General features: G+C 40.7%; 1 protein-coding gene and 1 non-coding gene across 4 annotated transcripts in view; one reads left to right on the plus strand and one right to left on the minus strand.

Annotated features, from left to right (window-relative positions):
• WDR7 (WD repeat domain 7) overlaps positions 1 to 25314 on the plus strand; it is a 354279-nt gene that overhangs the window by 203367 nt on the left and 125598 nt on the right. The window lies entirely within an intron of this gene.
• TRNAW-CCA lies at positions 23804 to 23875 on the minus strand. The gene has a single exon. It is a non-coding gene; the product is annotated as a tRNA-Trp (tRNA).

The following is a 25314-nucleotide window of genomic DNA, read 5'->3' on the forward strand; positions in this document are numbered from 1 at the left end:
CATCCTCTGTTGTCCCCTTCTCCTCCTGCCCCCAATCCCTCCCAGCATCAGAGCACACGAGGTCTTCCATCTTCGTTCTGGCACACAGGATCGTCAGTTGTGGCGTGTGGGCTCCAGTTCCCTGACCAGGGATCGAACCAGGGCCCCTTGCATTGGACATGTGGAGTCTTAGCCGTTGGACCACCAGGGAAGTTCCTGTGATACATATTATACTTCTGCTGGCATTTATATTAATTTTTTTGTGGGTGTTACTCTTTACATAAAGTATCAGAATCACGTGTTGAAGACAAAGCTGGAAGACTGGAGACTGAGTCCTAGACCAGGCTACTCTGTGCCCTTGTGCCCTTGGGGAGCAAAGTGACCCTCTAGGGTGCAGTTTCCACTTGTATAAAATAAAAGGCAGAAGCTGTCTATCTTTGAAGCCCCTTTTGATCCAGTTGGTCTCTGCTTCCAAAGTGAAATGGAAAGCATCCCAGGAAATTCCCCTCTTCCTTCACCTTGCTGTTTTCTGCTTTAAATAGGAATGATTGCTTTCTTGTGTCTCATCAGCTCAACTTCAATAGGGATCTTCCCTCATTTTTATTCTGCTCCACATATGAGACGTGGTTAGAATATTTTATGGAATCATTTCTGTTACCTTATAGGGCTTTTGGTTCCTCCTTTCACTTTGTCTCTTCTGCTTTTTTTTTTCCCTGAGTTAAGAAAGTTAGAGAGATGTATTGATATTCATATTTCTTACACAAATTAGAATAAATACAAATAAGTCATATTTAAAGTCATCTAGTTTGGTTAAGGTGATATAGTATTTCTCCATTATAAATCAAAGCACAGCGGTTTTTATAAAAGAGTTCTTTAAAACAGCTCTGTTTATAATGTCAGATATTTTGTTCGAAGCATTTTTTTTGCGACTTTATTTTTTTTAATTGAAGGATATTTGCTTTACGGAATTTTGTGCTTTTCTGTCAACAAGAATCAGCCACAGGTGTACCCACGCCCCCTCCCTCCCGAGCCTCCCTCCCGCTCCCTCCCCACCCCACCCTTCTGGATCGTTCATTGTGGAATGATGCTGGCAGATGTGCTGTGGAATGGTCTGCTGTCTGTAGCAGACCCCCTTTTGGTCTCTCATTAGCTTTCTGACTTTGAGCAGGTGTCATAAAACATTTCCCGAGGCAGCCGACTCTGAGACACACTTGTGTGTGGAACTCTCCTAGGGACTCAGTACCTCTAAGGAGAGACAGAAGCTGGGCAGAGGGAGAAGGCGAATTGCATTTCAATTGCCTAGAAAGCTTCAGTTGATCTTGGGAACTCTGGAGCTGGGATCGAGGTCAGACTTGTCCTAAAGTGGGTCTAAGGGCTCAGCCTTTGCATCTCCAGGTCATTCAGTCATTGAATCAGGGGTGCCCTGAAGAAGGGGTGTGACTTTGGGTAAGCTACTCTCTTCATCCTGGGGCAAATCCCACAGAGGGAATCATCTGATACTTCTGAGCCATGAGCACCCCCAAGAGCCTGGGGAGTGCACCATCGCCGAGGGGAGGAGGGGCCGCCTCTCCTGGCTGGCGCTCAGCACGCCACTCACTCCTGTGTCCCCGCTCCCCCTTCCGTCCACAGGCACCACCATTTAGTTACCAGTGTTTATTCCAAGTCCGCATGCCTCTCGTTACCCTGCAAGACAGATATTTTATATAATATGAGGTACATTAATAAGAGTCGATTCCTGAGCGTTTACTCTGTGCCAGGGTATTTTGCTATGTATATATGTTCTTTATATGTATTATCTTATTTAATTTTCTAAACATGTCAGTTACATGCTGTTACCATTTATCAGATGAGGACCCTGAAGCTCTGCTCAGTACTCACTCAAGATTGCTGAAGTTGAATTTAACTTTTTCTTACAAACATTGAAGGCATAGGTCAAATGTTTTAACCTCGTACTGCTAAAAAAGCATCAAGCCTGGACTTGAACACCTGTCTTCCAAATCTGAACCTGTATGTTCACCATTTCACACAGTTGTCTTGTCTCATAAGCATGTGCGATTCAGAAATGGGGCCGTACAGAGAAGGGGCGTGCACATCAGTGAGCCACAGCTCACCTGGAAGCAGGTGCCCTGTTGAATCGTTTATTTAGGGATGTGCTGGTGCTGTAGAGAGATAAGCATGTACAAAATCCACATCTCCATACTTATGAACAGTTCACATCTAAGGTGTGAAAAACTTAGAGAAAGAAAGTGAACGCTTCCCCATAGCGGGGTCTTTAGGAAATCTACAAATCCAGGGCTCTTCTGCTGGCCAAGGTGAGGGGCATCATGATAGCAGTTTGTCGCTCAGTCGTGTCTGACTCTTTGCGACCCCATGGACTATAGCCTACCAGGCTCCTCCCTCCATGGGATTCTCCAGGCAAGAGTACTGGAGTGGATTGCCATTTCCTTCTCCAGGGAATCTTCCCTACCCAAGGATCAAACCCGGGTCTCCCGCATTGCAGGCAGACTCTTTAGCCTCTGAGCCACCAGGAAAGCCACCAGGAAGCGTCATGATGTTACCTGGAAAATGCTGCTTATGTGCACTTGCATTTCTGTTCTGCAAAAAAGATCCAGATTCCATTCGATTCTCAAGAGGAAGTCGTTAAAATAAACAGTTAAGAACCCCCTGAGTGTGTTGGAATAAATGGCTCCTATGTTACTATGATTTTTAAATCATAGTAGACAAGAATAGACTTGTGTCCCTCTTGATTAGTTCAGCTGTAATACCACAAATTGGAAGCCTCAATTTGATGCTGTCTCAGCAATGTCTTAATCCTATGAAACCTATATTTAGAGTTTTATATTAATAATCTTCTGGTGCTGTGCTTGATTGTAGTTGGTTGTGGTCTACTGTTGTGAAAATGATTCCCTGATTACTTTGTGTGCTTTCTAACCATGCACATTTTATATAATGACTACATTAATCTTTGTTGGAGTTGTTATAATCAATTTTATTTCTGATCTTATGGTGAGAAAGTTAAGCCAAATCTCAGATGTTCTATCAGCAAAATTGGGACAAAGTCACTGAATTGCAGTTAATAACAAAACTAACAATAGTGGCAAGTTGTGAAAAAAAAGCAGCAATAATGATGAGGAAAGCATTGTGTCATTTGCAAGGATAAGCAATGACCAGAAACAGTGGGCCTTTTCCCTGGTCACAGTAAGTCCTCAGACCATGTTGCTGAGCTGCTGTTGTGGCTGTAGAGACTGCATTTCCGTCCGCTTTTCCGCGTGTGTAACTCGCCTTCCTGGCATCTGGAAGTGAACCTGCCTCCCTATCTGGCTTCTTATCCCGCTGTCCGCCTTACTCACTCTTCTCGTTGTCCTCAGTCAGCAGTTCCTGTTCTTTACTGCTCCTTCTCGTTGGTAATTTTCCCTTGAAAAATCATCCTGGTTCCGGATGCTACTTGGCTTGCCTTGCCATCGTCATCTTTGGTGTTCAGAACTCTTAAGTCTCACTCGAGCTGTGCACCAAAATCATACCTGGAGTGTTTTGAAATGCATGTGTCTGAGGCCTACCCTGGAGTTCCTATTTAAAAAGTCAGGGGTGAGATTTGGACATCTGTGTTATTTTTTTTAAGCTTCATATGTAATTTTCATCTGTAGCCAGAGTAGACAAACCCAGTAGAAATCAGAGTCCTTTATAGTTATTTGACATTGAGTGTTCTATGGTGGTTTTGGTCACTAAACTACCTTAATGCACAAACTGTAATTTTCTTTATAGTTTAAAATGGAAGAGGTAATGGGAACTAATCAGAGTGAATAAATAACATTTCTATTACTCTCAGACCTAATTCTTTAGGTAGTTCAGCCTTTTTATTGGAGTTCCAGTATTCTGCATTGCTTGGGTTTAAATTCTGACTTAATGCTCAGTGGCTTTGTGGCCTTAAATGCTTTAGCCTCTGTTTGTTTAACTGAAAAACAGAAACAATAATGTCATGTACCTCATGAGGAGTATTGTGAGGATAAATAAATTAGTGAATGTAAAGCCCTTTGAAAAGTGCCTGACTTAAAAGTGTTAGTTGAAAGTTAGTTATGATTGTTCTAGAAATGTGTCTAAAGAATAAAAAAAAGAAATACATCTGCTATGTATTAGAACATTTATATGTAAATGACATATATATGTATATAGACTATTTGAAAAAAAATATTCCTAAAATCTTATAAGGTAGGTATTACTGTCAACATTTTATATATGAGTGAGCAGATACTCTTAAAAATTAGATTTCTTCCTTAAGGTTATCTGTCTTATAAAGGATTTGAATCCAAATGCAATTTTTCTTCCAAAGCCCATGATATTATTTGCTACAATACATACTGATTTGTACTATTTGTGGTAAACTATGTTGGTTCCCTGAGGATTTATATAAAAATGTACTTTTCTTCAGCCATATTATTATATTATATATGTGCTGAAATAAAACACGTATTTTTATAATTATTTATTTGTATTCTTGTCTATTTGTATATTATTAATTTGGATGAATCTCTACCTACTTATTGCCTGTTTCACGTTTTAACCACATCAACATACTAGGCTCAGATCAAATGGAAAATTTCGCTATTCTTCTGTTTTTACTTATAAATAATTTATGTTGTATAACAGCTTTATCGTTTTAACTGTGATCTGACACTTGCATTAAAACCCTTGTTTGGTGATGTAATCCCATCCTTGTTCGCCAAAAATCCCTTTAGTTTGCAGCTCTTTTTGTTAATTTACGGCACTATGCATTTTCGGTTCCTCTTCCATAAAACAAGTAAGTTAGACAAGATTATTTCTCAGGCCACTTCCATCCAAAATTACGCAGTTCTATGAAATTATTTATGTGACTTATTATTGTCCTAACTATGCGGTTTCTGTTTATTACTACCACTTGAACTTGCCTGTCTTACTTTCATTGTTCTTTATCTATTGTTAATCTGCTTTTAAAGGTTCTAGTATTCCAGTGCCATGCCATATTTGAAGCTGAGCATCTTTAAAGTGTTTTTCTGAGATCCCTCCTATGGGTACCTCTTACCAGCTTATCAGGCTACAATTATTTTCGCAAAACTCATCCCCCACACATGTCCCGCTTTGTGGACCTGTGTTGTATTGATGTGATTGTACTGTAGGCCACAGATCAGCAAACCAAAGCTGTGAATCAACCCTGGCCCCCTGCCCATTTTTTCCAAATAAAATGTTACTGGAACAGAGCCACACCTACTTGTTTATGTACTAGTTGGCTGTTTCATGCTATAGCAGTAGTTGCTGTAGAGATTGTATGGCCTACAAAGCCCCGATTTTTTATTATCTGGCTATTTACAGAAAAAAAAAATCTGTCAACCTTCCTGTACATTATTTGAATCCTTTGTTAGTGGTCCTTTCTTGCCATTTAATATATGAAAGGGCTTTAAAGTGACTTGGTTAAAAATATTTCAGTAGCTAAATATAGCATCTATGGTACTCTGAGGTCTATATCCTTTAACAATGTAATACAAAGACATTATACCAATTTTGGTGAGGGGTCTAGAATGTAATACAGTATTAGTATAAATCTCTGCCAACCATCTGATGTACATACTAGTTACCTTGACTGAGTCGCAAATTTAGAGGCAGGTTTGAGCTTTGTATCGCTAGTGGCAACCCCACTCCCCCTTTTATTTTGAATAGGACTTTCTTATATCTGATACTAAATAACCTTGGTCTGAAGTTTTCTGACAGCTCTGAAGAAGCATTCCTTCACATTTGTCTGTCCTAATGTATGTACTCCAGGGTCACTGTAATTAACGTATTTAACTCTGTAAGCTCAAGCAGTTTCATAGCCGAAGGGGACAAAGGCGAGCATCTAGTCTAACCTTTTCAAACGCTGTGAAACTTTTGATGGTACCCTTAGAAGGCTTTTTGTAAGAAGTGAACAGAAACATTTTGTAAGCTTGTTCGGAGATTGCCTGCTGCTGCTGATTCCCTGCAGTGTCCTTCAAAAACACAATTCCCAAGGATGTGGAATGTTGGGAGCCTAAGACTGTTTGAATGTTTTATACTCTGGCTTCCATGATCACACAGTAAGTGCTGGTGAACTTGCTGGTATGAACCAGTTCAACTGGGAGCTTCCAGATGGAAGCCCACTAGAGAACCTGAATGAACTCAGTAAATACAGAGCTCCTTCCTTATACCTTTGCTTTACAGATTATGATCTTAGCGTCCTGGGGCTCCATACAGGTGGCCCAGTAACCGCCTGCGCTCCTAATACTCCTTCAAGCATAGTGGCACTGGTGTGACATTGTTTCCACAGAAAGAAACTGCCAAAACAGAGTTAGATTCTTAAAAGGAAAACAAAACACCACACAACTGAAAACTAGAAATTATCCATCCTTCAAAAACACGATGAAAATAAAAATTCTTGATTTGCCCACTCAAACCTGCTCTGCTTGCAGCCTTCCCCAGCTCAGGTGATAATTATTTTCTTTCCACTTTCTTAGTGATAAGATATGATAGTGAAGTCACTCAGTCATGTTGGCTCTTTGTGACCCGATAGACTGTAGCCTTCCAGGCTCTTCCATCCATGGGATTTTCCAGACGAGTACTGGAGTAGGTTGTCATTTCCTCCTCCAAGGGATCTTCCTGACCCAGGGATCAAACCCAGTATCCCGCATTGCAGGCAGACACTTTACCGTCTGAGCCACCAGGGAAGCCCACCCCTAATTCCTTCCTCTCTCAGACAACATCTTATCCATCAGGAAATCTTATTGGCTCTACCTTCAAAATATACCCAAAATCCAGCTACTGTTTGCCACCTTTACTGTTACCACCCTGGTTAGAAACCTTCATTTCTCACTAGTACTATTGCCAAGTCTTCCAGCTTCTCCTCTTATCCCTTTACAGTGCAATTTTAAACATAGCCATCGTGGTAGTAATATTTTTAAGGCATAAGGTAGATCTTATCACTCAAGGATATCCAGATGACTAACCAGCCACACAAATACTCAAAAATCAGTAGGGTTTCTTTATATAATACTAAACAAAAGAGAAAATGTAGAGAATCATCATTTTTTTAAAGATCCTTCAAACTAGACCTTAAAAACCAGGAAGAAAAAGACAGTCCAGTTTAAAAAAAAGATTAAATTTATAGGCAGGTGTTTTATCATAGAAGGAATGAAGATGCCAAAATATGCAACTTATCCAATAATTTCAGTATTTGGGGTTAGGAAGATTTACCAGAAACACTTGTTTGTTTAAAACCTTATTTTTTCTTTACAGTAAGTGGATATTTGTGTAATTAAAATAAAATAATAAATAGATGCTCATATTTTGCAAATATTTTTAAGATCTCAATAATTATGGCAACCAAAAGAAGCCCCACAGCTCATAGCTAAGAATAAACTTAAGAAATATGGAAAAACTGCAACATGTCACTGAGAGAAATAAAGTAATATTTGAGTAAACAAAGAGGCATATAGTTCTTGGATGGATAAGATAATTCCATATGGTAAATATCTCAGTTGTTTCCAAATTAATATATAAATCTCACACGTTAAAGTCTCAACACTGCTAATTTTAATAGTCAAAATGATTCTAAAATTAACACACTAGAGATAAATGGAATATGTGATTTATTTTGTTTTATTCAGTAAACACATATTAGCATTAACAATATACCAGTTACTACGTTAGGCACTTTACAAATATTATTTAATTCTAATTATAACCCCTTGAAATACATATTTATTAAGAAATCAACCTATACAGTACTGTAGAAATAGAAAATATTTCCAGGCATTAACTTAATGAAGAATATACAATATTTTTAGAAAAATAATTTTAATTTTATTGAAAAAGTTTTTAAAGACCTAAATAAATAGGAAGATATACACTGTTATGGATAAGTATACCCAGTATCATAAGAATGCAGTTTTCATAAATTTAATCCCATTTCAAATAAAATACCAATAGGGTCTTTGTTATTGTTTATTGTTATTCAGCTTGACAAGCTGATTCTAAAATGTAAATGAGAAGACAATGAGCTAAGAAAGCTATGACATTTCTAAAGCAGAAGAATAAGGTGGAGGTTTTTCCCTTACTTGTATCAAATGTTATTATAAATTTATAGCAATTCATACCATGTTATCTTGGTGCAGATTAAACCAATAGACCTACGGAGCAGAATAGACAGCACAGAAGTGATTCTATACATACAGAGGAATTTAATTCTTTATACGTCTAGCATTGGAGATCAGTAAAATAAAGGGTAGAATTTTTGATATATGGTCTACTTGCCATTGGCTATTCATAAGGAATAATAATGAAACTGGATTCCTCATGCCCATGATAGCCAAAAAAAAACCCACATCAATTTTATATGGATTTAAAGACTTAAATATGAAAGCTCAAAACCATAATACTTTAAAAAGATGATACAGGAAAACATGACCTTGTAATGGGGAACCAGTTTTGCAAACAGGTGAGAGAAAGCCCAACCAAATAATACGGGTGAGGAATAAATTCAACTATGTTAAAATTAGAAACCTCTGTAATTAACAGTGCCTTTTAAAAACAAAAAGTAAAGCACAAAGAGGAAAGAGATGTTTATGACACAGGTAACTGACAGACTGTTAAACACACACACACGCGCGCGCGTGCACACACACATAACTGAGTAAGAAAAAGACAAATGCAGAGCAGAAAAATGGGTAAAGACTGAAAAAGCGCTTCACAAAAGGAAATGAGAATGGCTAAGAAATCTCTGAAAAGATGATAAACTCTATTCTAAGGGAAATGTAAATTAAAAACCAAATGAACTATCATTTCTCATCTACCAAGTGAAAGATTGAAGTGTGACATTATCACATTTTGGTGACGATTAGCAGCAAGTAGGACTCTACACTCTACACTGTGGAGTGTAAATTGGTTTAAGCACTTTGGAAAGCAACTGGGTATACTCTCCTGTGAGTGTACTCTGTCTTTGCGTTGTCTAGAAAAACTTAAATGTATGAAGTGAATTTTTTTTTCCATTCTATGATTGCCTTTTGAGTGTCTTAACAGTTTGTTTCAAAGAACACAATTTTCTGATTTCAGTGAAGTACAAGTTATGAATTACTTTGTCTTCTACTTCATGCTTTTTATATTGTAAGAAATGTTTACCTACACCAAAGTCTCAAAGATTCCCCCCACCCCCACCCCCACCATGTTTTATTCTGGGAGTTTTAGCTTTTGCATGTACCTTTGTGCTCTAGTTTGAATTAATTTTTGAGTATGATATGAGGGAGGGTTAATTTTTAAAAATACATATACAGAAATTTAATTCTAGCAACATTTGTTGAAAACATTTTTTTCCTTTATGCCCCCAGTCAGTTACCGTTTGTAAAGTTAATTTTCACCTGGAGGCTCATTGCTTTGCAGTGTTGTGTTGGTTTCTGCCAGACAGCAACATGAGTCAGCCATAAGTATGCACATGTCCCCTCCCCCTTGACAGTTTCCTTGTTTGAAAATCAGATCAGTTGGGTCTGTTTCTAGGCCCTCTCCTCTCTTTCATTAATCTGTTAATTTATGTCTCTTGACTAATACTATACTGTCTTGATGACTTCAGCTTTCAAGTAAGTTTTGAGATTAGGTAGAAGTCTTCCAAACCCACTCCAGTACTCTTGCCTGGAAAACCCCATGGATGGAGGAGCCTGGTGGGCTGCAGTCCATGGGGTCGCTAAGAGTCGGACAGGACTGAGCGACTTCACTTTCGCTTTTCACTTTCGTGCATTGGAGACAAAAATGGCAACCCACTCCAGTGTTCTTGCCTGGAGAATCCCAGGGACGGGGGAGCCTGGTGGGCTGCCGTCTGTGGGGTCGCACCGAGTCGGACACGACTGCGGCGACTTAGCAGCAGCAGCAGCAGCAGCAGCAGTCTTCCAGGTTATTGTTTTACTGTTATGAAATTGTTTTGGTTATTCTGATTCTTCTGTGGTTTGATAAAATTTTAGAATCTCTTTGCCTTTTTTTTTTTTTTTTAAGCCTGATAGAGTTTTGATTGGAATTCCTCTGAATCTGTAGTTAAATTTTGGGAAAATTGACATCGTAACAATTAGTGAACCTTGTGATCTGTGAAGGTGACGTATAGAAGAAATGAGGAAAATATGAAATCTCCATCAGGCAAAGTCAACAGTGCTGACTGCCACTGACAGAACGCACTGGTGGATGCTAAAATCAGTATATTAACACGGTCTTAAAGGATCTTCTCCCGAGAAATTTATCAGTTACAGTGGGAAATTGGCTTTCTCCACTGTAATTGGTTACGATGACCAAGAGATCAAGGTGAACCTCGTCAGTAATAAGACATATCAACAGCATTCTCTCCCTGATATGATACACAGAGAAGGACGCAACCTCACTTTGGTGGTATTTCAGCCAGAAATGTATAGCCATAGTCTAATTGTTAGGGGACGACAGCGATGAGATGGCTGGATGGCATCACGAACTCGATGGACATAAGTTTGAATAAACTCCGGGAGTTAGTGATGGACAGGGAGGCCTGGCATGCTGCGATTCATGGGGTCGCAAAGAGTCGGACACGACTGAGTGACTGTAATTGTTAGAAAACAGACTGAGAGACAGTCTACAAAATGACTGATGAGTGTTCATCAAATGTGTCATGAAAAGCAAGGTTAAGTATATGAAATTGCTCATCACAGATTGGAGGAGGCTAAAGAGACACAGGGGCTTCCCAGATGGCACAGTGGTAAAGAATCTACCTGCCAATGCAGGAGGTACAAGGGATGCAGTTTCCGTCCCTGGGTTGGAAATATCCCCTGGAGGAAGGAATGGGAACCGACTCCAGTATCCTTGCCTGGAAAATCCCATGGACAGAGGAGCCTGGCGGACTACAGTCCAAAGAGTTACAAAGAGTCGGACACAGCTGAGCACACACACACAAAGAGACACAACAACTAAATACAGTGTGATAGATACTCTGGAGTGGATATTGGAAGAAGAAAAGGACACTGGAAAATTCAAATAAAGTCTGTAGTTTAGGCAGTAATAGTTCACCAATATTAATTTCTTAGCTTTGGTAGTCATAAGGTGGTTTAAGTTCTTCAGAGAAAGCTGGGTGAAATGTATCTGTGAATTCCCTTTCTATTTATGCAACTTATCTGTAAGCCTTAAATTATTTCAAAATAAAAAGTTTTTAAAAAGGCAGTTCCCCATAGGTGGTAGTATAAAGACAGACTTGTACTTTTTATAGTAATGTAAGCAATACTATATTTTAAAGTAGCTGAGAATGTTCAGAATTTAAAATTGCGGTTTTATTTTTCTATGGTTTCCATTCCTAATATCCTGCCCTCCCTGGTTTCCAAGTGTAGTATATAATCTGTGGATAGAAAGTCTAGCACCGCTTTATTCATAGATTTAAAAATAAAAGCATAATAATTAGCGATTCTTAGCGCATATCTTGTATTAGTAGGTAGGTTTTGGAAGACAAAGCAAATTTTTCAATTTAGTTTTAGTCTATGTCCATTAAATTCCTGTGCTTCTTACTTGCAAGTCAGCATTTAATCAGGTGTGTCCTTCCCTGGGATATTACATGAAATTAAGTTGAGAGAAAATAGCAAAGTAAATATTTCCATACTCTGAATTTTATGTATTGCTAGTCATAGGAAAAAAGGAAAAAATCTTTTTTAAGCTCTGGTATTAGAGATGCAATAATGTGTTTCTCAGGCATTGCCCAACATTTCTGAAACTTTTAAGGCATCTTTTATTTTACATCTACAGTTTTTCCTCTGCTAATGGCTGAACAATTTATTGTTGTGTTCCTTGGACCTACATTAAGGGAAGCTGCCCATGGAAATTAGGTCCCAGTACAGCATGCCTCTCATTTATTAACTTCCTTTTTCTGTTTTACTGTTAAAAATGTCATGCTGAGTTGTGCAAGTTAGAAAGTGATCTTGAACCATGTCCAATGGGTTATAAACACATGCTGTGCCCACTGTGTTAACATTTTCTGATCATCATATAACATTTTAAAATAAATGAGTGTTTCTTTTACATTGGAAAGGTGTTGACATGTTGATAAACGCATATTTTGAAGAATAATTATCAGAATTCAATATAAGCTCTAGGTTTTGAATTGTGTATATGCATAAGTGATGTTTATCTGACTTACTCCCCCTAATCTCTAGATTTTCTCCTTTAAGCAAATAGGGTTAACATCATGATTAATAAATGATCTCAGAATTGAACTCACTGAACATATACATATATATATATATAAAACATCATCCTTATGGCAGAAAGTGAAGAGGAACTAAAAAGCCTCTTGATGAAAGTGGAAGAGGAGAGTGAAAAAGTTGGCTTAAAGCTCAACATTCAGAAAACTAACATCATGGCATCTGGTCCCATCACTTCATGGCAAATAGATGGGGAAACAGTGTCGGACTTTATTTTTAGGGGCTCCAAAATCACTGCAGATGGTGACTGCAGCCATGAAATTAAAAGACGCTTACTCCTTGGAAGGAAAGTTATGACTAACCTAGATAGCACATTCAAAAGCAGAGACATTACTTTGCCAACAAAGGTCTGTCTAGTCAAGGCTATGGTTTTCCCTGTGGTCATGTATGGATGTGAGAGTTGGACTGTGAAGAAAGCTGAGCACCAAAGAACTGATGCTTTTGAACTGTGGTGTTGGAGAAGACTCTTGAGAGTCCCTTGGACTGCAAGGAGATATAACCAGTCCATTCTAAAGGAAGTCAGTCCTGGGTGTTCTTTGGAAGGAATGATGCTAAAGCTGAAACTCCTTTACTTTGGCCACTTCATGCGAAGAGTTGACTCCTTGGAAAAGACTCTGATGCTGGGAGGGATTGAGGGCAGGAGGAGAAGGGGACGACAGAGGTTGAGATGGCTGGATGGCATCACCAACTCAATGGACATGAGTCTGAGTGAACTCCGGGAGTTGGTGATGGACAGGGAGGCCTGGCGTGCTGCGATTCATGGGGTTGCAAAGAGTCGGACACGACTGAGCGACTGAACTGAACTGAACCGATATATATATAAATGTAAAGTAAACGTTACTTAGTTTTGTGAATGGCATTTTGATTTAGTCATTTTAGCATATATTTACTGTGATAAAACTTTCATCTTGTCATCCATAGATTAAATTGGGCTGGACATTGGAGAGCTCTCATAGTGTCTGAAATGTGCTACTTCCAGTTATGTGAAGGAAGGAGGAAGAAGAATCTTTTGGAAGACTGTAAGAGCGGCATAGTATCTCCATCCCAAAACTAAAAGCAGTTACTTCGGGACAGTGTGATGCTGGTTCCTGATAATTCTTGAAGGGAGATGAGAAGGAAGGGAAGTGTATTAGAACAGAACCCAGAACAGTTCTGAACGGAACTGATGTTCTGTTTTTTTCTGAACAGAAAAAATGATGAAGGGTTGCTTATTCGTAGGAAGTGATTAACTATTAAGAGAGGTAGAAGAAACTCTTAGGGTCCAGAGCACATGCAAAGTGTCAGCTTTCACCTCTTCTAGGGTGGGGTCAAATGGGGAATAAAGGAGCTGAAGACCAGCAGACGCCCTCCACCGAGGTGACTGCACGGAAACACCCCGCCTGTGGATGGTGAAGAACCCTCCCAGAGGGCATGGGCACAAGTGGCCCGCTGCTGCCTGAGAGTGCAGGCAGGTGGAGCCGGGCCTGAGGTCCCTGGAGGCCCGCCACTGGAGGCCGCCGGCCAGCCGTCCTGGGGAGCCCGCCCCCGTCTCCTGGGGGCTGCGCAGGGCCGCTCAGGAGGGCGGGCCGTCCTCTTGCTCCTTGCTCGGTGGACCTCTGCTGACAAGGCTTAGCGTCCTGCCCCCAGCAAAGGGGACGTTTACAGAGTCTAAGGCCAGGATTTTATGTAGGGGTGACAGCCATGCACACACACCACACCACACACACACACACACACACACACACACGTGTATATATAGACTTCCTGGATGGCACTAGTGATAAAGAACCCATTTGCCAGTGCAGGAGACGTGGGTTCAATCCCTGGGTCAGGAAGATCCTCTGGAGGAGGGCGTGGCAACCCACTCTAGTATGCTTGCCTGGAGAATCCCACGGATCGAGGAGCCTGGCAGGCTACCATCCATAGGGTCATGAAGAGTTGGACACAACTGAAGCGACTTAGTGTGTGATGTGTGTGTTTACACACACACACACCCCAAATATATGTAATATAGACAAATTGAAAACTGGCCCAGAAGGATTAATTTATTTAATACTATGATGTAGTGTCATAAGTCAGAACTTTCAAATAACTACAGTTTCATTCTCTGCTTGGTGCTTTATAATGAGCTAAGTATGTTTTCCATGAGCTTCCCTTGTGGCTCAGCTGGTGAAGAATCCGCCCGCAGTGTGGGAGACCTGGGTTCAGTCCCTGGGTTGGGAAGATCCCCTGGAGAAGGGATAGGCTACTCATTCCAGTGTTCTGTCCTGGAGAATTCCACAGGCTGTATAGTCCATGGGGTCACAAAGAGTTGGACAGGACTGAGTGACTTTCACTTTCACATTTTCCATAACTATTTTTAGTGGACTTATAGTAGTAGTATTTTGGGGGGCTTCCCTAGGGAGATCCCCTGGAGTAGGAAATGGCAACCCACTCTAGTATTCTTCCCTGGAAAATTCCATGTGCAGTCCACAGGGTCTCTCAGAGTCGGACACCACCGAGTAGCTAGTACAAGCACAAATATTATTTTATAAGTTTTCAGAGACTGACCCGGAAATTGTTCTCTGCTTTGTCTCCTCTTTCTGAGAAGTCCCCTCGCCATGGCTGTGAAGACCTCTAGGCAACATAGTCACGCAGCTCCTGACATGGGGAAGTGGAAGACTGCACTAGACGAGGCCTTGCAAAACTGAGCTCTACCTTTGTATGATCAGCGCAACTAACCCCATGTTGCATATCTGGATAAATAAATGATGCTTGCAACTATGACCCCCAAATTTGCATTTCAATGGCCTAGTAATGTCCTCTCACTTATCCACTGTTCCCAGGGATGTTAGTGATAAGGAATAATTAATGATTTGTTAGCAAGATCAGATCTTTGATGATAATGTACAACAGATGTACAGATTCTGTATTTAACTTTTATTTGCCTTTTAATTGCTATGGATTTCTGGGCCTGCTACTGGCTACTTTATCAGCATGAAGAAATGGCTCCTATCATCTCTTATCCTGGGTCCCAGTGGACATTACAGTGTATTTTCTCCAAAATAGAAAAGGCAGTCCCGTTCCATCATGTGTTGTAAAGGTGTAGCAGTGCCATCCATTTTAGCCGCAGTTGTCATTTCACTGGGGCAGCGTTCTTGGGATTTAAGAAAGAATAAAAATGGCAAGCAGGGAATTTACTGGTGTTTTCATATCAAATGGTTTCAAGGAGGAATGTTCCTGGCAAGTAGAGGGTTCTTCGGACTCCTAAGCACTTGAAAAGAATTTCAGGCTGAGCGAAGGTAATGTATAATGCTAAGCCCAAGCTCATTTAAAATTCTGCTTTGACTGCCTGTCACGTTACAGAGCAGTCTGCTCTGAAGGTCTCCACTGTCGGTTCTGTGACCTCCGGAGCTTCATCAGGCCGCTGACTGGAGTGGAACAGGCTGCTCTGCTTCTGGGAAGTGAAGAGAATCTGGGCAGCAGCGCAAGTCCTAAAATATTGATGCGGCCACTGCTAAAGCACAGCAGTGTTATATGATTATACACATTGTGTCACTCATGCTCTTTCCATTCCCCAGAAAGCATTATGCTGAAACCGTAGGCTGTCAGTCAAGTTAGTTTTGGTACATGCAAAGCAGACTTTGCCTTTGTGGACATTTGTATAACACACGTATGTATAATCATAGAATATTTTTTTCAATGAATATAAAAGATTGAAAAGTTGCTGTTCTTCCCCTCTAGTGCCTCCCTTAATCTTGTGTCCGTAGTCACCCAGGTGCGCAAAGATGGAAGCCTGTGTGACCCTTCTCTTTAAAAGCATATAAGGGAGAGTGATAGTAGGGACTACCAAATGTAAATTGTTACCTTGTATCTCTTGAGTTGCCATTCTTGAAAGTCAGAGATGATTAAATATTGGCCATTTCATATGGTTCAGCCTGACACCAAAGTCTTAGATCTGCTGTAATGTAGAAGAGCATCAGGTCAGCAAAGCAAATTGATATGATCTTGGGTGGCCTCGGCCTGCAACGGCTTGGAGCGGGCCTTGGGTTCCCAGCCAGAGACTGGGCTGGGAGGTGGCGGGGAAAGCGTCAGATCCGAGCCAGTAGACGAGTGGTCAGTGACAAGGGCCCTGGCCCTTCGGCTTTGCAGAAAGGAATTTCTATAAAGACAGGAAGTAGTGAAGCAAGTCACATGTTTATTAAGAGAGAAAAAAGTACAGCCCGTGTGGATAGACACATAGGCAAACTCAGGTAGAGAGAGGAGGAGATGCTGAGACATACCTTTGTGGCAGCTTGAATTACTTTTATGGGGTATTTCTTCTGACAGTCACTTTGGTTTGCCGGGTTCACAGGCCATATTTGGTATATCTCAGGATCCTCCCATGTGTGCACACACATCTCTTAGCGAAGATGCATCCTACTGAAGAGGTGTCTGGAGTGCCTAGCATTAGTTAGCACCACTCTCCATTGACCTCCAAGGAGGCTTTCTGTGCATGTGTGGTTGGAGACATCTCCAGACTTCAGGAATGAGAAACACATGGTCTGGACAGGGCCCAGCCTCCTCTCTTAATTGTCCTGCTTTTCTCATCTTGGATTTTTGATCCTCAGGGAATGAATCTCCAATCACTTTACCCTGGGGGGACCCATCTACCTCCTGCTTCAGTGTAAGCCAGAACCCAGATTAACAACCACTTGTTATTGTATGCTGATGAGATACAGAGACGAAATGATGTCTAGGAAAGTAATGAGTGATGTATGACTCATCTGTACCACAACAGCAGAAGTGAGGTGTCATCCTCATCACCGTGCTAGTGGAAAATATCATGGTCACCAGATTTTTCACTTTCTGAGCAATGTATGTTAGGCCTGCTGCTGCTGCTGAGTTGCTTCAGTCGTGTCTGACTCTGTGTGACCCCATAGACAGCAGCCCACCAGGCTCCCCCGTCCCTGGGATTCTCCAGGCAAGAACACTGGAATGGGTTCCCATTTCCTTCTCCAGTGCATAAAAGTGAAAAGTGAAAGTGAAGTTGCTCAGTCGTGTCCGACTCTTCGCAACCCCGTGGACTGCAGCCTACCAGGCTCCTCTGTCCATGGGATTTTCCAGACAAGAGTACTGGAGTGGATTGCCATTGTTTTAGGCCTAGGATTATGTAAATCTTTGCGGACAAATCATTTGCTTCCATGGTTAGCTTCCTGACATGCCTAACATGACAGATTTTTCTTTCTAAATTCTTTACTGCCTTTGTGACTTTAAAATATCTAGATAATTGCCCCTTGGTGACATCATACATTAGTACCTAGAGTGATGCTTTTGTTTCATACTTAAGGACAGCCTTGCCCAAAAAGATACCAGAAAATACCTCATCAATCCACCTCTACTCAACATTCAGAAAACTAAGATCATGGCATTCAGTCCATCACTTCATGGCAAATAGGTGGGGAAACAGTGGAAACAGTGAGAGACTTTATTTTTGAGGGGCTCCAAAATCACTGCAGATGGTGACTGCAGCCATGAAATTAAAAGACACTTACTCCTTGGAAGGAAAGTTATGACCAACCTAGACAGCATATTAAAAAGCAGAGACATTACTTTGCTGACAAAGGTCCATCTAATCAAAGCGATGGTTTTCCCAGTAGTCATGTGTGGATGTGAGAGTTGAACTATAAAGAAAGTTGAGCTCCGAAGAATGGATGCTTTCAAACTGTGGTGTTGGAGAAGACTCTTGAGAGTCTCTTGGACTGCAAGGAGATCCAACCAGTCCATCCTAAAGGAAATCATTCCTGAATATTCATTGGAAGGACTGATATTGAAGCTGAAACTCCAATACTTTGGCTACCTGATGTGAAGAACTAACTCATTTGAAAAGACCCTGATGCTGGGAAAGATTGGAGGTGGGAGGAGAAGGAGAGACAGGATAAGACAGTTGGATGGCATCACTGACTCAATGGGCATGAGTTTGAGTAAGCTTCAGGAGTTGGTGATGGACAGGGAGGCCTGGAATGCTGCAGTACATGGGGTCACAAAGAGTTGGATATGACTGAGTGACTAAACTGAATTGAAGTGATCCATCTCTGCAGTTCTGCATTTTCTATTGGTCTACTTTTATATCTTGCTGCTTCTGCTGCTAAGTCGCTTCAGTCATGTCCAACTCTGTGCGACCCTATTGACAGCAGCCCACCAGGCTCCCCTGTCCCTGGGCTTCTCCAGGCAAGAACACTGGAGTGGGTTGCCATGTCCTTCTCCACTGCATGAAAGTGAAAAGTGAAAGTGAAGTTGCTCAGTCTTGACCGACTCTTTGAGACCCCATGGACTGCGGCTCACCAGGCTCCTCCATGGGATTTTCCAGGCAAGAGTGCTGGAGTGGGGTGCCTGATACTTTCTAAAAATGAAAGTCACTGAGGCCTTTTGGCTCTATGAATGAAATGGTACTATTTTGATAACATTTTTAATAATCTTCATTCTTGTGGTAAGATGTTTTTGTCCTTTTGGAAGTTGAGCTGGATAGTGAGTATCCATTAGTAGAACAGTAGGCGACTGACATGTTTGTTTTTCCATTATTAATGAAAGTTGGATTTTGGGTTGTTCAGTGAACCTCAAGAAAATTTCTCCAGACAGTGGTTATACCCCAGTGCCATCTCACCGGTGAGAAGCAGTCTCATTTTCCAGCTGTCTAGGTAGGACTTTATTTAAACATTTTGGTTGGGACCTAGTCAGCTTCAACTTTACCATAGGTGACAGTATATTTAAATTACAATGAGCCATCCAGAGCACTCCTTAGTAATGATTCACAGCTTTCCATTTAAAGAGCAATAATGTAATGTTTGTAAGTTAAATGGTTGATACATTTATAGAACTTTTATCTTGAATATGGAAATGCAGTGACTAGTTTTTAATGCAGTGGTATTTTTCAAAACTTCAGCTATTAATGAAACTATTTGTTAGAAGTATTTTGCACTTAATCACTTAAGTGCAAATTAAGTGCAAAGTGAGAATTAGTCTCACTTTCTAGGCAGTGATGTGTTTTTTGTGGCATTTTGATTCCTAGATACTCAGATGCTTTTGCATGGAGCATTATCATGTTTTTACAAGATATGCCATGTAGAAAGTAAAGATTGACAATTATTCTCATCTCCCACCTGTGGAAACCAAAATAAGTTCATTCCTGGGAGAAAGGAATACTCTAGTATGCAGAGACTTATGTTGTCAGTTATGGTGCTTACGTTGACTATGTGAATGTTCATGTTTAAATGCATTATCTTACTGAGGAAATTTCACTTTCAGATACCTTTTCTTTATCTTCTTCTCTCATAGTGCCAGAATCTTGTTATGGTTGTCTCTAGATAAAATGTTTAAACTTTTTTAACTGTTTCATAGAACAGTGGGAAAATTGGAAGGGACAGAGCAGGTTGAAGTGGATATTAGGATAAAGATACAGAAGACTGCCATGAAGCTGTTTATAAGTAGAATAAGAAAGCATGTGGATAGCATCACAGACACTGAAGGAAAGCATGGCTGGGAGAGTATGTAGAGGCAGAACTTTGATGACAAAAAGACTGAAAGTTAAATTAAGCCTAAAATGTACAAGATATCTCATGCATAACAATTGAGAAACTTTTACATTGTATTAGTTCCCTTTCTGATTATTGTTCATTTTTAGGAGGTATTGTTAAAGACTTTTGTTTCATTTCTAACTACTTTTATTCTAATAGATTTAGATATACCAGTATTGGTACTTTATAAACTTACAGTTGAGCACATATAATCTGTTTTATATTTAGTGGTAATGATAATTACTTGAGGTTTTATTTATGTCTATTACGTAATCATATAAGTGCTAAAAGAAAACTAATCTGATGTAGAAATATACCTGTATAAAGTGACTCAAAATCCAAAAGCAATTTTTATATTTATATAAGGTCCTGTAAACAAGATTAAAAGGCAATAAAAGTAACAGCACAAAATTGAAAGAGAGACGTAACAATTTACTTTGATCCAAGAGTTCACAGTTATGCAGGGGGAAATTGTACAAAATCTCAGCGTCACTGTAGAATGATGCTAGAGAATTAGCTTCTTATTTTGAAAGTTGTAAAGAATTGGAAATAAGCATATATTTTTTGTTTTTTATACAAGTGCACCTCAGCATAATGGTTGATGAGAGAAAATGCTTCTTTATAACAGTATTATAGCCAGTAAATGAAGGAGGAATAATAGAATATCACCATTTTGCCACCCTAAGTAATTAATGGACCTGGACAATAACTCCTAATATCACCAAAAAGAGAGACAGCCAGACTTTGTATACTTGATGGAAATACATAGTAACATCTCAGTTCAGTTCAGTCACTCAGTCATATCTGACTCTTTGAGACCCCATGGACTCCAGCACACCAGGCTTCCCTGTCCACCACCAGTTCCCAGAGCTTGCTCAAATGCATGTCCATTGAGTCAGTGATTCCATCCAACCATCTCATCCTCTGTTGTCCCCTTCTCCTCCTGCCTTAAGTCTTTCCCAGCATCAGGGTCTTTTCTAAGAAGTCAGTTTTTTACATCAGGTAGCCAAAGTATTGGAGTTTCAGCATCAATCCTTCAGTGAATATTCAGGACTGATTTCCTATAGGATGGACTGGTTGGATCTCCTTGCAGTCCAAGGGACTCTCAAGAGTCTTCTCCAACACTACAGTTCAAAAGCATCCATTCTTTGGCTCTCAGCAACTTTCTTTATAGTCCAACTCTCACATCCATACATGACCACTGGAAAAACCACAGCTTTGACTAGATGGACCTTTGTCAGCAAAGTAATGTCTCTGCTTTTTAATATGCTGTCTAGGTTGGTCATAGCTTTTCTTCCAAGAAGCAAGAGTCTTTTAATTTCATGGCTGTATTGATTTTGGAGCCCAGGAAAATAAAGTCTGTCACTGTTTCCATTGTTTCCCCATCTATTTGTCATGAAGTGATGGGACCAGATGCCATGATCTTAGTTTTCTCAATGTTGAGCTTTAAGACAGCTTTTTCACTCTCCTCTTTCACTTTCATCAAGAGGCTCTTCAGTTCGTCTTCACTTTCTGCCATAAGGGTGGTGTCATCTGCATATCTGAGGTTATTGATATTTCTCCCAACAGTCTTGATTCCAGCTTGTGTTTCATCCTGACTGGCATTTTGCATGATGTGCTCTGCATATAAGTTAAATAAGCAGGATGACAATATGTAGCCTTGACGTACTCCTTTCCCAATTTTCCCATGGTGTGCTGAGATGTTACTATGTATTTCCACCGTGGGGGGCCGCCGGTGTGCGGCGGGAGAGTGTTCTCCCCGGGCCAGCTGCGGCTCCGGGGGTGGCGGTGGCGGTGGCCGTGAGCCCCGCGAGGGTGGGGGCGCCAGTCCTTCGTCGCGGGTGGCGCCGCGGGACCGCCCCCGCGGTTGGTTGTTCCATGTCCAGTTATAACTGTTGCTTCTTGACCTGCATGCAGGTTTCTCAGGAGACAGGTAAGGTGGTCTGGTGTTCCCATGTCTTGAATAAGTTTCCACAGTTTGTTGTGATCTACACAGTCGAAGGCTTTCGTATAATCAATAAAGCAGAAGTAGATGTTTTTCTGGAATTCTCTTGCTTTTTCTATGATCCAACGGATGTTGGCAACTTGATCTCTGGTTTTTCTGCCTTTCCTAAATCCAGCTTGAACATCTGGAAGTTCACGGTTCACGTATTGCTGAAGCCTGGCTTGGAGAATTTTGAGCATTACTTTGCTAGTGTGTGAGATGAGTGCAATTGTGCAGTAGTTTGAACACTTTGTGATTGCCCTTCTTTGGGATTGGAATGAAAACTGACCTTTTCCAGTCCTGTGGCCACTGCTGAGTTTTCCAAATTTGCTGGGATATTGAGTGCAACACTTTCACAGCATCATTTTTTAGAATTTGAAATCGTTTAACTGGAATTCTATCACCTCCACTATCTTTGTTCATAGTGATGGTTCCTAAGGTCCACTTGACTTTGCATTCCAGGATGTCTGGCTCTAGGTGAGTGATCACACCTTCGTGGTTATCTGGGGCATGAAGATCTTTTTGTATAGTTCTTCTGTGTATTCTTGCCACGTCTTCTTAATATCTTCTGCTTCTGTTAGGTCCATACCATTTCTGTCCTTTATTGTGCCCATCTTTGCCTGAAATGTTCCCTTGGTATCTCTAATTTTCTTGAAGAGATCTCTAGTCTTTTCCATTCTGTTATTTTCCTCTATTTCTTTGCATTGATCACTGAGGAAGGCTTTCTTATCTCTCCTTGCAATTCTTTGGAACTCTGCTAAGACCTAGTAAAAATGAAAAAAAATTCAGACCTGAATCTGTTCATCCAGTTTGTAAGAAATACAGAAATAAGAACAGTTTATATATCATCATAGAGATATAATCGCAGACTCCTGATTTTAGAAAATTCTAGGTACCAAGGAACTGATTTTTTCCAAGAAAGGGGGAAGAGACAACCTGTAGATTATGAGATTTAAGATTTAATCATATATGGATTATGATTGGAAGAGACAGACATAAATGAAGGAAAGAGAGAGAGGGGGAAAAGAGGACAGAAAGAGAATCAATAAAATGTGATAGCCATCTGGTTGTTTGATGATATTAAGGAATTTTTGATAATTTTGTTTAAGTGTGATAATAGCATGTGATTATGTTTTTGATACATCCCAATGTTTTAGACTTAGGTACTGAAATTTTTATAGGTGAGGTTTGCTACAGAGTAATTCAAGGGGTTCAGGACTGTGAGGATGCGGTTGAAACAAGACTGTCCAGGAGTTCAAAACTGTTGAAGCTGCATGATGGTTGCTATAAGATTTATTGTACTTTTTCTTTATACTTTTGTCTAAGTTTGAGATTTTCTGCAAGGAAAAAGATACCTGACGGTGGAACCAGCTGTCCCACAGAGTAGTGAATGCCAAGCCAGGGGACTCTGTTCTGAATCTGTAGTCTGCAGTGTGGCCCAAACGTGTGTTTTCATTAAGCTCTTCTAAATTGTTGTTGTTCAGTTGCTAAGCTGTGTCTGATTCTTTGCAACCACATGGACTGCAGGACGCCAGGTTTCCCTGTCCTTCACTATCTCCCAGAGTTTGCTTAAACTCATGTCCATTGAGTTGATGATCCATCCAACCATCTCATCCTCTTTCGCCCCCTTCCTCCTGCCCTGAATCTTTCCCAGCGTCAGGGTCTTTTCCAGTAAATCAGCTCTTCACATCAGGTGGCCATAATATTGGAGCTTCACCTTCAGCATCAGTCCTTCCAGTGAGTATTTGGGATTGATTTCCTTTAGGATTGACTGGTTTGATCTTGTTGCCTAAGGGACTCTCAAGAATCTTCTCTAGCACCAAAATTCTAAGGCATCAGTTCTTCTGTGTTCAGCCTTCTTTATGGTCCAGCTGTCACGTCCATACATGACTGCTGGAAAAACCATAGCTTTGACTATATGGACCTTTGTTGGCAAAGTGATGTCTCTGCTTTTTAATATACTGTCTGAAAGTGAAGTTGTTCAGTCACGTCCGACTCTTTGTGACCCCATGGAGTGTATGTAGCCTACCAGGTTCCTCCATCCACGGGATTTTCCAGGCAAGAGTCCTGGAGTGGGTTGCCATTTCCTTCTCCAGGAGATCTTCCCGACCCAGGGATTGAACCTGGGTCTCCTGCATTGGAGGCAGACGCTTTACCGTCTGAGCCACCAGGGAAGTCATAGCTCTTCTTCCGAGGAGCAAGCATGAATTTCTGGAGCACATCCTGTTCATCAAGTGCCTTGATTCTAAATATCAACCAGGATTAGAAATCTGCAGGCCAGATCATCTCTGAAGTTTCTTCTAATTCTGAGCTTTCTAAGTCTGTATTTCTTTGAATAGTATAAACAGGATGTACTCCAGAAATTTAGGGATAAAATAGTTGGAGTGACTATCAAAACCTTGGTAAATACAGTGAAACTTACCGAAGACCTCAAAATATAGTTAAAATATGGATAGTGGAGTGTGAATCAAGTCCATTCAGTCATTCCAAAAATATTTTTAATGCTTCTCAGTTCCAGACAGTGCGCCAACAACTGGAAAATGGTTGTGGTCAAAAGAGTTATGATGATGATAATTTTGAACTTCATTTATTGTGGAAGCTTTGTGTTACCATAGAGAGAATGCTGATTTTTGAGACTGGAGCTGTGACTTCTGGCCCTGCCATCACACTTGTTCTCTAATCTAGAGTAAGCCACATAACCTTTCTGAGCCTCTGTTTTCTGATCTATCGTCGTGAGAAGGTTAGACCCTTATGGCAGAAAGTGAAGAGGAACTATAGAACCTCTTGATGAAAGTGAAGGAGGAGAGGGGAAAAGCTGACTTAAAACTCAACATTCAAAAAACTAAGATCATGGCATCTGATCGCATCACTTCATGACAAATAGGTGGTGAAACAATGGAAACAGTGACAGGTTTTATTTTCTTGGGCTCCAAAAGCACTGCAGACATGGCTGCAGCCATGGAATTAAAAGACACTTGCTCCTTGGAAGAAGAGCTATGACAAACCTAGAGACAGTGTATTAAAAAGCAGAGACATCACTTCACTTACAAAGGTCCATATAGTCAAAGTTATGGTTTTTCTACTAGTCGTGTACGGATGTGAGAGTTGGACTGTAAAGGAGGCTGAGTGCCAGAGAATTGAAGCTTCCAAACTGTGATGCTGGAGAAGGCTCTTGAGAGTCCCTTGGACTGCAAGGAGTGCAAACTAGTCAATCCTAAAGGAAATCAACCCTGAGTATTCATTGGAAGATCTGATGCTGAAGCTGGAACTCCAGTACTTTGGCCACCTGATGCAAAGAACTGACTTATTGGATAACACCCTGATGCTGGAAAAGACTGAGAGAAGAGAAGAGGGTGACAAAGGGTGAGATGGTTGGATGGCATCACTGACTCCATAGACATGAGTTTGAGCAAGCTCCAGGAGATGGTGAAGAACAGGGAAGCATGGTGTGCTGCAATCGACAGGGTCTCAAAGAGTCGGATACAACTGAGCAAGCTCTTAGCTGCTACAAAATATGAAGCATGGAAATATTTGTCTCTATATGTGGGTGGTGTGAATATGGGATCAAATTTTTTTTCTTACCCTTTCAGTAGCCATGAATTTTGCTTGTCAT

Source organism: Capra hircus, chromosome 24 (assembly GCF_001704415.2).
Source record: "Capra hircus breed San Clemente chromosome 24, ASM170441v1, whole genome shotgun sequence".
Lineage (NCBI taxonomy): Eukaryota > Metazoa > Chordata > Mammalia > Artiodactyla > Bovidae > Capra > Capra hircus.